Raw genomic sequence first — 10,720 nt, 5'->3', positions numbered from 1 at the left:
CACCCATCTTAATATTTGGAGTGATAATTGGATACTAACAAATCCTAATCTATGAGTTTTAACCCCTAAATGTGGGAACTTAGTGCGAAAAGTATGTATCTAATCAATCCAGTCTCAGGTCATTGGCATGAGGAGCTCGTTAAGGATAGTTTTTGGCGAGTTGGTGCTGAATCCATATTGTCAATTCCGCTAGTAGATGATAGTGAGGATTTTGTTGCATGACACAATTCAAAAATGGCATAGTTTTAGTAAAATTGGCCTAGTATGGCGAGTGGAATCATTAGTTCAAAAGAGAAATCTTTGCCAGTGATCATGACACTCGACATGGAGGAGATAGGGGGGCTTGGAGAAATTTATGAACATCTACTATGGCACCAACAGTTAAAGTGTTCGGTCGAAGAGCACTGAAAGAAGTGATCATGTGTGTACAGTAGCATGTGACACGTCGCGGATTTAGGTCAGTGCCATTTATGTACACTAGGATTTAAAGATTTGAAACACATGTTATTTACTTGTACTAGAGCAAGGCAAATTTCGAAGGAGTTAGGAGTAAAAGAAGAGGTAGAAGTGGCTTTGTGTTCCGACGGATCTGGAGCCGTTGTGTTGGAGGAGCTTTTTAGAAAATGACTGTCCAACGCCCTTATGCTAGAAGACCTTCTGCCCAGAAGATTGCATACGAGAGCTAGTTCTAAATACCACCTAGTATATTTGGTGGGAGAGAAGATAAGAAACACATGGAGAAGAGGTCCAGCCGATCAAACGATCTATGATGTCAATTAGTCTTTTATCACTTAATTATATCAGAAGCAGGAAGAAAACAACTCCAAGGCCTCAAGTGGGATGGCAGAAACCCCTTGAATCCCATGTGGATGCTTTAGGGTGGTGATTACAGACTCTAATGGAGGATTTGTGTACGATCGATTCTTTAGAATAGATGGAGCAATGAATGTGATTTTTTTAATCTAAGGGGTCCCCTTGACCTAACTTTTATTAAAAGTCGAGGCAAAGCAGCCATCGCGCATACATTTCATAGCTCTCGCCCAGAGCCATCTTTAGTTGCAACGAAATTATTACAAGGATTTTTTAAAAGTACCAGCAACAAACCATCCGATAGTCACTCAACATAATTAGGAAGCACAGGATACAACGAGCACTGCCCACTAGTAGAGCAGCCTATCGGAAGAACTACCCAAGCTATCCTAAGTAGCTCCTCATTGTGATGATCGAGAAGTCGCAAGCATTCAAGGAGTAGAGAAGCTTGAGCATCGACACAAAGAACCTTCCATTGACGCACAAAAGACCCTACCAGATCCAAGACACACTCCAGGCTTCACCATGTTCACCCCTGAAAAACAAATTCGTCTCAAAACAAACTTAAGACCCACAAGGTAGCAAATGTAATCATATTAATAAGTGTAACATTTTTCCTTCTCTTCTAATAAAAAGAACACAAAAATCATGTGTTATAGGTATGTCAAGGATTCCAGTAATGGTTCCCCATGTGTTGCTAGCAACAATGCAGTCAAGAAAGAGATGTTGTATGCTTTCCTCCTCACAACAAAAGACACAAGTAAGATCAGTCACATGGTGCCCTCTTGGCCAAATTATCCCTTGTTAAACTTTTATTATTGTAAATAAGCCACATAAAGACATGAGTATTGGGAGGGGTTTTAATTTCCCAAATGCAATATTTTAGATCATGATCAGCCCCCTAGTTGATCATCTTGTAGAAGGATTTAACTGAATATACCCTAGAGGATTCAAGTGACTAAATAGGGACATTCTTCCCATAAGAAAAGGCAATATTTTTAATGAAAGAAATCAAATCAAGCCATTAAGCAAATATTGCTCATTTACACATCTTCTAAAAGTAAGCTTCAATTCAATCCCATCTCACACTTAGCATTTTGTTGCTGACAGATTGAATATAAGTCCCAGAAACTAGTCTTAAGTGAACAATCACCACACCAGGTGTCATGCCACAAGGCAATCTGTTATCATCCCCAAGTTTCCATCTATAAAACACATTAGTAGCAGATAATGCCCAGGTCACCCCTTTCCAGAAAGGAGGTCCACGGGCAGCTTTAGACCACAATAGGTTTGGGTTACAAGTGTTATCTTTAAAGTTAATCAGGGCTTCCCAGTCATTAAGCCAAACATAAAAAATGCCTTACTCCAAGAAGCTAGCACCGACATATTAAAGCCGCTAAGAATAGGAACACCAAGACCACCAACTCTTTTTTCCTGGACAGAAGCCCCCAATTAGCAAGATGGTATTTGTGCTCATCCCCTATATTACCCCAGAAGAAATGAGCCATTTGAGAGGTAATGGCTTCAACGACCCACTTGGGAAATTTAATCATAGACATGAGGTAAGTTGCGATGCTAGCAACGGAAGTGGTAAGTAAAATAAGTTTCCCTCTATACAAAAGGTTTCTACCACCACCCAGCCATGTTCTTGATAATACTATCAATTATAGGTTGAAGATCCTCTCTTACAATTTTTCGTAATGTAACGGAACACGTAAATATTTAAAGGGGAATTCCCCAATCTGTCAGCAAAAAATTGAGCAAAAGCTATAGCAACATCCTCCTCCACATGAAGGGTATGAATATCACTTTTATGAAAATTAATTTTCATACCATAAAGTTTTCCAAAACAAGCTAGAATCCATTTCAAATTCCTAGCATGCTCAATAGAACTTTTTAAGAAGAACATAGTGCCATCAGCATACTGCAAGTTCATCACCCGCACCCCCGCCGCCCCGAATGCATGTGGTAGTAGACCAATAATCAATTTATGCTTAGCGGCTTTAAACAACATCTTAGAAAAAGACATCAACTAGCAAAAAAGGAGGGGGGAAATAGGGTCTCCTTTCTTGAGACCTTTTGCACCCAAAAAATAAGAACCATTTGTGTCATTAATTCTCAAACAAAAGGAACTTTGGCAGAAAGTGCTACAAATCCACACAATCAATTAACTATCAAAACATTTAGTAGTGAGCATTTCCACAAGGAAATCCCCCTCATTGTGTGTCATAGGCTTTCTCATTGTACAATTTAAAGTCAAACCACTACCAATAGTTATATGAACCTCATGGGTAACTTCATGGACCATAACCACACTCTCAAGAATGAAGCTTCCCTTGATGAAAGCCTATGGGAACCTCATGGACCTTAACCACACTCTCAAGAATGAATCTTCCCTTGAAAGTAGTTTTTTTGGGGATATAAGTCTATCACAAATAGGGGAAGCCCTGGTAGTCATTACTTTAGTAAAACAAATTAACAACACAGTTAGTGAGACTAATAAGCCATTTTTTCATTTCCTTAGCATCAAGTTCTTTAGGTATGAAAGTGGTAATAGCAAAATTAAGACGATAAGTGTCCAATGAGCCATTTTGCATAATCTCTCACAAGGGCCATAAAATCATCTTTAATTAAATCTCAGAAAGTTTGGTAAAATAAAAAAGAAAACCCATCCGGGCCAGGAGCACCATGGGCACACGAATTATAATAGCTTCTTTAATCTCATCTTCAAAAATGTTTTTTCTTTCTAGATTTTCATTCTCCTCAATAGTAACAAGGTCACACACATCCCAAAATCTACCCCTAAATGGATGGGTGGTTTTGTTGCCCTTGATTTTTTCCTAGGGAGCCTAACTTTAATTGCCAATTCTCAATAGCAGAAGCATCATTGGTTTCAGTATTCCAAACAACATGCACCAATCATTGAAACCAGATTCTGATAGCCACCATTTCTCAACCCTAAACATCTTAGGAGAGGAGATTTTCCTAGCCCCAATATCAAGTACTAGTGGAGTATGACCACTCCCAACCCTAGGCAAGGCTACTAAGGAATAATGGGGATAATGAGCATCCCAGCTCACAGAAGTGAGCTCTCTATTCAAAACAAAAAGGGGTCATCTTGGTTATTAGACCAAGTAAAACTCCTGTTAGAAATATAAATCTCTAACAAGCCCCATCTATTAACTCAATCATTAAAAAGGAAAATGTAGTGCGGATTAATAGAGCCATTACTCTCATCCTTATCATCTCTAACTAGATTAAAATCACCACATAACATGATAGGGTATATAGCTTGTTCCATAACATCATGAATGTAAGGGCATATCTATCCCTTAGTAGTTTTGGTGATTGATGACAATGCTTTTGCGGACTAATTGTGTGCATTGAGCATTTCAGATATATCATGCCTAAGCACAAGACGATTTGGTGCCCCTCGAAGCTCATTGAAGACGGCGGTCCTCTACGTTTATTTTTGGTGGATTTGAGTCGTATGAATACCGTACTATTAAGAGGGGGTCCACGTTGGAAAGGTTTGGGTGGAATCATCACGTACACGTCTGTTCCTGTCTGCACCTCCTTTCCTTTGGCTTTTGGAGCATCCTCCTTTTCTTCATGTCTCTGCAAAATGAAGGACTTCTAGTGTTGCTGAACTGGGGCATGCGGTAGTACTGCTCTTCGGAGCGGTAGTACCGCATGCCCTTGCGGTAGTACCGGCGTCGGGCCAGGCACAACTGCTCGAGCGGGAGTAGGGGCAGATGTAATTTTTTACATCCGCGCCCTACGCGGTAGTACCGCTCCAGTCTTGCGGTAGTACCATGGCCTCAGGCCAGGCTCAGCAGCACGAGCAAAAGTAGGGGCGGATGTAATTTTTTACATCCGCACCCTACGCGGTAGTACCGCTCCAGACTTGCGGTAGTACTATGTCGGATTTTTTGCATAGATCAAAACTCAGCGGAAGTTGCCACGGATGTATTTTTATATGTCTGTGCCTTCCCAGCCTAGACTAACCCTACCTTGTGGTAGTACCGCTCCAACGGTTCTACCGCTCTCTGCTTCAACGCAACAGGGCTGGTCTAGCTCCTGCCGGGCCATCGGTAGTACCACAGAGCCATGCGGTAGTACCGCAGGCCTCTGTGGTAGTACCGCTTGTCTGGCGCGGTAGTACCGCTTGTCGTAGGCTGAGTTAGTGGATAACGGTTGGATTTGTTCTATCACTATAAAAGGGGAGTCTTCTTATCCGAGTTGACTACCTCTTCCACGCCCAAGCTCCATTGTTGCTCTAAGCTCCATTTTCGCCCGATCTCTCTCCCTAGCCAATCAAACTTGTTGATTTTCTAGGGAGTGGTTGAGAAGGCCCCGATCTACACTTCCACCAAGAGAAATTTGATCCCCCCCACTAATCCCTTGCGAATCTTGTTACTCTTGGGTGTTTGAGCACCCTAGACAGTTGAGGTCACCGCGGAGCCATATTCCATTGTGGTGAAGCTTCATGGTGTTGTTGGGAGCCTCCAATTAAGTTGTGGAGATTGCCCCAACCTTGTTTGTAAAGGTCCGGTCGCCGCCTCCAAGGGCACCAATAGTGGAATCATGGCATCTCGCATTGTGTGATGGCGTGAGGAGAATACGATGGCCCTGGTGGCTTCTTGGGGAGCATTGTGCCTCCACACCACTCCAACGGAGACGTACTTCCCCTCAAAAGGAAGGAACTTCGGTAACACATCCTCGTCTTCACCGGCTCCACTCTTGGTTATCTCGTACCTCTACTTGTGCAAGCTTATATTGTGTTGCATCTCTTGCTTGCTTGTGTACTTGTTGTTGCATCATATAGGTTGCTCACCTAGTTGCATATCTAGACAACCTACTTTGATGCGAAGTTTAAATTGGTAAAGAAAAGCTAAAAATTGTTAGTTGCCTATTCACTCCCCCTTCTAGTCAACTATATCGATCCTTTCAATTGGTATCAGAGCCTCGTCTCTTTATTAAGGACTTTGTCGTCCGAAGAGTATGGTTGACACCGTAGATGGTGAGGAGGAGCACCCCGGTGTGATTCCGCCCTCGTCTACGGCCAATGGGGGAACCTCGGTCTCACGTGAGGAGTTCAATGTGGCGTTGGACACATTGAAAACCTCCATGACGGCCGAGGTCAAAGGCATGCTTAAGAACTTTCTTGATGGTCTCAAATTATCCACCGCACCGTTGGAAGGGGTCGATCCCACTAACAAGGTGACGGATGCTAACTCCGACAAGGGGGAAGCTACTAGTGAGAAAGTTCCTTTGTCTAGTGGTAGAAATGGCAGTGGCATCTTTGCCCATGTGGAACCTCCCATTACTTATGGAGGACCTATTCCCTCCACTCATTTAAATCATGCCGGCTCTCCTCCTAAGATTGTGAAAAATGAGGATTTTGACGCTTGGGTATATTGCTTTAAACGTCATTTAAATCATGTTAATACTAACCTTTGGAGAATCATTGAGCAAGGTTTTTATCTGCATGACCCAAGCAACTTCACCCCTAGAGAAGCCGCGGATCATCAATTCAACGAGAGTGCTCTCTTCATCATCCAAGATGTAATTCTATCCAAAGATCTTGCACATCTCCGACCTTTCACCATGGCCAAGGAAGCATGGCACCATGTTGTCTCCCTTTACAAGGGAAGCGCAAGCATTCAACGCTCCAACTATGAAGTGGTGCAAGATGAAGCCGGCGAGTTTGCAATGAATGAAGATGAAGAGCCTCGTGAGCTTTACCGGCGGTTAACCACCCTCGCGATCTCTCTCCGAGATCATGGGAGCAAGGATACGGATGACAATTGGATCAAGCGGAAGTTCCTCAAGGCCATGATGCCTTACCACAAGGCCATGTCCTCCGTTATCCGTCAAAGGCCGGATTTCCACACCTTGTCCTCAAGTGAAGTGTTGGATGAGTTTGTGGCAATGAGGATCTTGGACAAGACCGCTGACAATGCGGTGTTCTGCTCTCAAAGAGCTAAGAAGCCCAACCTTGCTTTGAAGGCCAAGGTTAGTGTGGAAGAAGAGGATGAAGAGGAAGAAGAGGAGAGCAATCCCGAAGATACAAAATATGCTTATCATGAGCACATGGCTCTCGCTTCAAGGCAATTTTGGAGCAAGAAGAACACGAGGCCCAACTTCAACAAGAACAACTCAAGTGGCACGAAGGGCAAGCAACGAGTGAGGACTTGCTATAATTGTGGCAACGTGAGCCACTTTGTTGCGGAGTGCCCATATGAGAAGAGGGAAGACAATGGTGTGTAACATCCCAATTTTCAATTTGGATGTTATACATAGGTCATCATATGCATATCATATTTTATTTGCATTTTGGTTGTGATCCTAGAAATCTTAAGTTACTCAAGGACCCAAGGAGAGAGTTGGGGCTTTCATTTATTTTCATATTTGAATTTTCTCAAATTTGAAAAGAGGATCAATTTGGTTTTAATAATTTTTCTCTCCAAATATTTCTAATATTAAAATAAATGAGAGGAGATAAAATGACTTATTAGAAATAGAGGAATATTGGAGGAAAATTTTTAAAATCAAATAAATATTTTATTTGGACTTTATTCTAGATTTTATTTGAATTAGAAAAATATGCATTTTTGAAAATTGTATTATTAGGCCAGAAAAATGTTCACTTTGTTCTAAATATTTTATTTAAATGGTGAAAATTGTTTTTGGCATTTTTAGATTTTTAATACATTTTATTAGGATTTCTCTTCGGAGGAATATATTTTAAAAAAAGTTTCCGCCCGACTGGGCCAACGGCCCAGCCGAGCCGGGCCAAGGCCCGCAGCGCCGCCGCCTTCCTCCCGTCGCCGCCGTGCGTGGCGTGGACGCCGAGGAGAGTCCGACCCGGACTCCCGCTCACGCCGGCCCCCTCCCCAAGCCGCGACACCGCCCCTCGGCCTTTAAATACATTGCCCCAGCCCCCTCTCCTCCCATATCGCCTGCCGCCGCCGTCGCCCCAAGCAGCAGCAGCGGCGCCCCGCCGCCGCTCGCGCTCGCCGCCGCCTGCCGCGCCGCCTGCCGCGCCGCCCGCCGCCGCTGCTCCGCTGCCGCGCCGCCGCCCGCGACGCTGCCCCGCCCCGCCGTTGCCTCGCCGGATCTCGTCGCCGTCGGTTTTCTTTGTCGAACCGGCAAAACCAACAAAACCGTTGCCTGGTTTTTTTCCGTTAGTTCGGTTTGATTTGGTTTTTTTGGTTTTGCTAATTAGCGGACGTTTGCTCGAACGCCTCTGTTCGCGAACGCGTTCGTTCGTTTGTCTCTGATAACGAACGCTCGTTCGTTAGTCTTTTTCTTTTTATTTTATTTTCGGCCAGGGACCTATCCGTGATATTTTAATCACAGATTAGCCTCTGATCTTTAAACGCCCGCAACTTTTTGCTCGTTTATCCAAATCCAGTGAAACCAACGCCAAAATCTTCGTCTCGAACCCCTCTTTCCATTTAACCAACTTGAACATGATTTTGACAATTTAAAATTTGGTTTCAAGCAGATTTGATTTTGAATTTTCTGATCATAGTTTCAGTTTCGTAGCTCCGATTCGATTGATTCTTTTTGTGAATCGAAGCACTTCAGTTGAACTTCAGTTTGGATCTTTTTATCTGAGTTTTACCCTTGCATCTATGCTTGATTGCTTATGTATGCTATTTTTTGTTTGCGATAGAATTTCCGGAGTGTGAAGCGTGCTACTATGAGTCACTAGGGTTTACAGATCATCAGCAAGGCAAGTAACACTTTGATCATACCCATTATTACCCAGTTTTTATGCATTAGTTTCAACCCTCAAACATTGCATGAGTAGGATTTGATAACATGTGGGTATTGGGAAGTAGATGACGAGGTAGTACCTATTGCCCTTTATTTCAAACCCAGGGAGTTACTTCTACGTTATGCTTATACTGCCATGCTATGCTCGTAGACGGGGTTTGGTTTGAGTGATTCATGACAGAAGTGAGAGATTATTATGGACTAAGGGTTTATTTAAGGTGGCTACTTTAACACACATCTGGGTGGATTGTTGGTGGGCATCTGGGGAATCCAGTGTTGTCCAAGGAGATCCTGGGGAACCCGTGTGATCATCCTATGGTTCGCCACCCTGGCTCAAAGGGATCATAAGATTATTCATGCTAGAAACTTCCGTGTGCAGCCACAAGCCATTATGGGCTCTGGCATAGTTGACTATGTTGTGTGACCTCTCTCAGTGGTAAACTAGCAGATGTAGGGGATGTAGGTGGTACGGTTTACCCGTCAAAAGAGTTAATGCTTCAGAAAGACTGTGTCTCGGTCATCCGTTTCTCAAACATCATGTAGTACGAGAAATCCAACGGAGGAGATCGAGTCTTGTGGGGAAAAGTGTGCAAACCTCTGCACAGTGTACAAACTAATCATGGTTAGCCGTGTCCCTTGTTATGGACATCTTGAGTATTTGGTGCTTGAATTATTATGATGATCTCATCACTCTTAATTAATTTGTTGGGTTATTTATTATTTAATTGGGATTGAGATGGGGTTTACATTCTCAATGTTTTCAACCAACTTTGTAGTTAAATAAAATATATTCCTTTGCAGTAGGGAAAAATTGGCTTTATGTAGAAAACAATAACCATACAACTTCCACCAGCCATATATGCATGTAGCTTTAGCTGTTTTATTGTTCATTGCTCTACAATGTTATTTTGCCAGCATATTCCATGTGCTGACCCATTTTCGGGCTGCAACGTATTATGTTGCAGACTTTTCAGATGAAGAGTAAGGTGCGCTAGGTCGTTGTCGTGCACTCAGCTATGCCGTTGGAGTTGATGGACTCATTTACCTTCTATGCTTCCACAGTTATCTTATTTAGATGGCTTAAGCCATATTATTGTAATAAGTTCTCTTTTGAGACATTCGTTGTAATAAGTGTGTGATTGCACTCTGTTATAAATCCTTCAAGTACTGTGTGTGTCAGCATTACCGATCCAGAGATGACACTTATGCACAGAGATTTGACCGTTTGAGGTCGGATCGCTACAAGATGGTATCAGAGCACACGCTGACTATAGGACGTGACCACTAAGAAAAGCCATAGGTCACTCTTCTCTACTCATGTCTGACTCCTCTCCATTTTCTACTCTATAGATGGAGGACCCAAGGAACAAGTTTGCTCAACCGGATGAAGACACACCATTTGGATGACACTTGAAGGAAGTCACTAGGTACCAGAACAGAATACCAAGCTTCACCGAGACCTACACTGCCACTTTACCAGAAGAGGAGCGTTGGATGATTCGAGTTCATGTTCCAGGAAGGACATTCACACCAGTTACTGAGCCCATAGAGTTTTCCTTTGATGCACCAACCTGGAGTCTAGGAAAGAGCATGATAGCTCACATCGCCATGGGACGCATCGGCGAAGTTTATCACAAGGATCTTAAGGACACCATCTACCAGATATGTGAGCACCGAGATGAGCAATGAGAGATGATCAGCACCAGGAGGGACAAGTCCATTGCAGCCTTCATCCAGGAGTTAAACCAGCACATTCGCCGCCAGGAGAACCAAATGTGCGCCAACATGATAGATTTGAAGAAGGTGATGGCCAGGAACATGGAGCTTGAAGAGGAACTCAAGTCTACACACGATGGATATGAGGAGGAAATCGCAGTGTTACTAGAGAAGAATGAAGACCTGACGAAGAAGCTAGGAGTATTCATGGGAGACCCCGCGCCTGGAGGAGATGACGACCATCCCGAGGACTACATCGTCATCGACGACACCGACTCCGACCCCGACAGTAGTGATGATGATTACGAAGATGAAGCTGGAGCGGATATCATGGAGTCTTCCACCGATCAAAATTTCTAGTTGACCACCATATTATCAGTAGTATTCCCCCATGTATATAGTAGTA

Source organism: Aegilops tauschii, chromosome 3, assembly GCF_002575655.3.
Source record: "Aegilops tauschii subsp. strangulata cultivar AL8/78 chromosome 3, Aet v6.0, whole genome shotgun sequence".
In the NCBI taxonomy this organism is placed as follows: Eukaryota; Viridiplantae; Streptophyta; class Magnoliopsida; order Poales; family Poaceae; genus Aegilops; species Aegilops tauschii.
The sequence above is the reverse complement of the archived record's forward strand: the minus strand, read 5'-3'. Positions refer to the sequence as shown.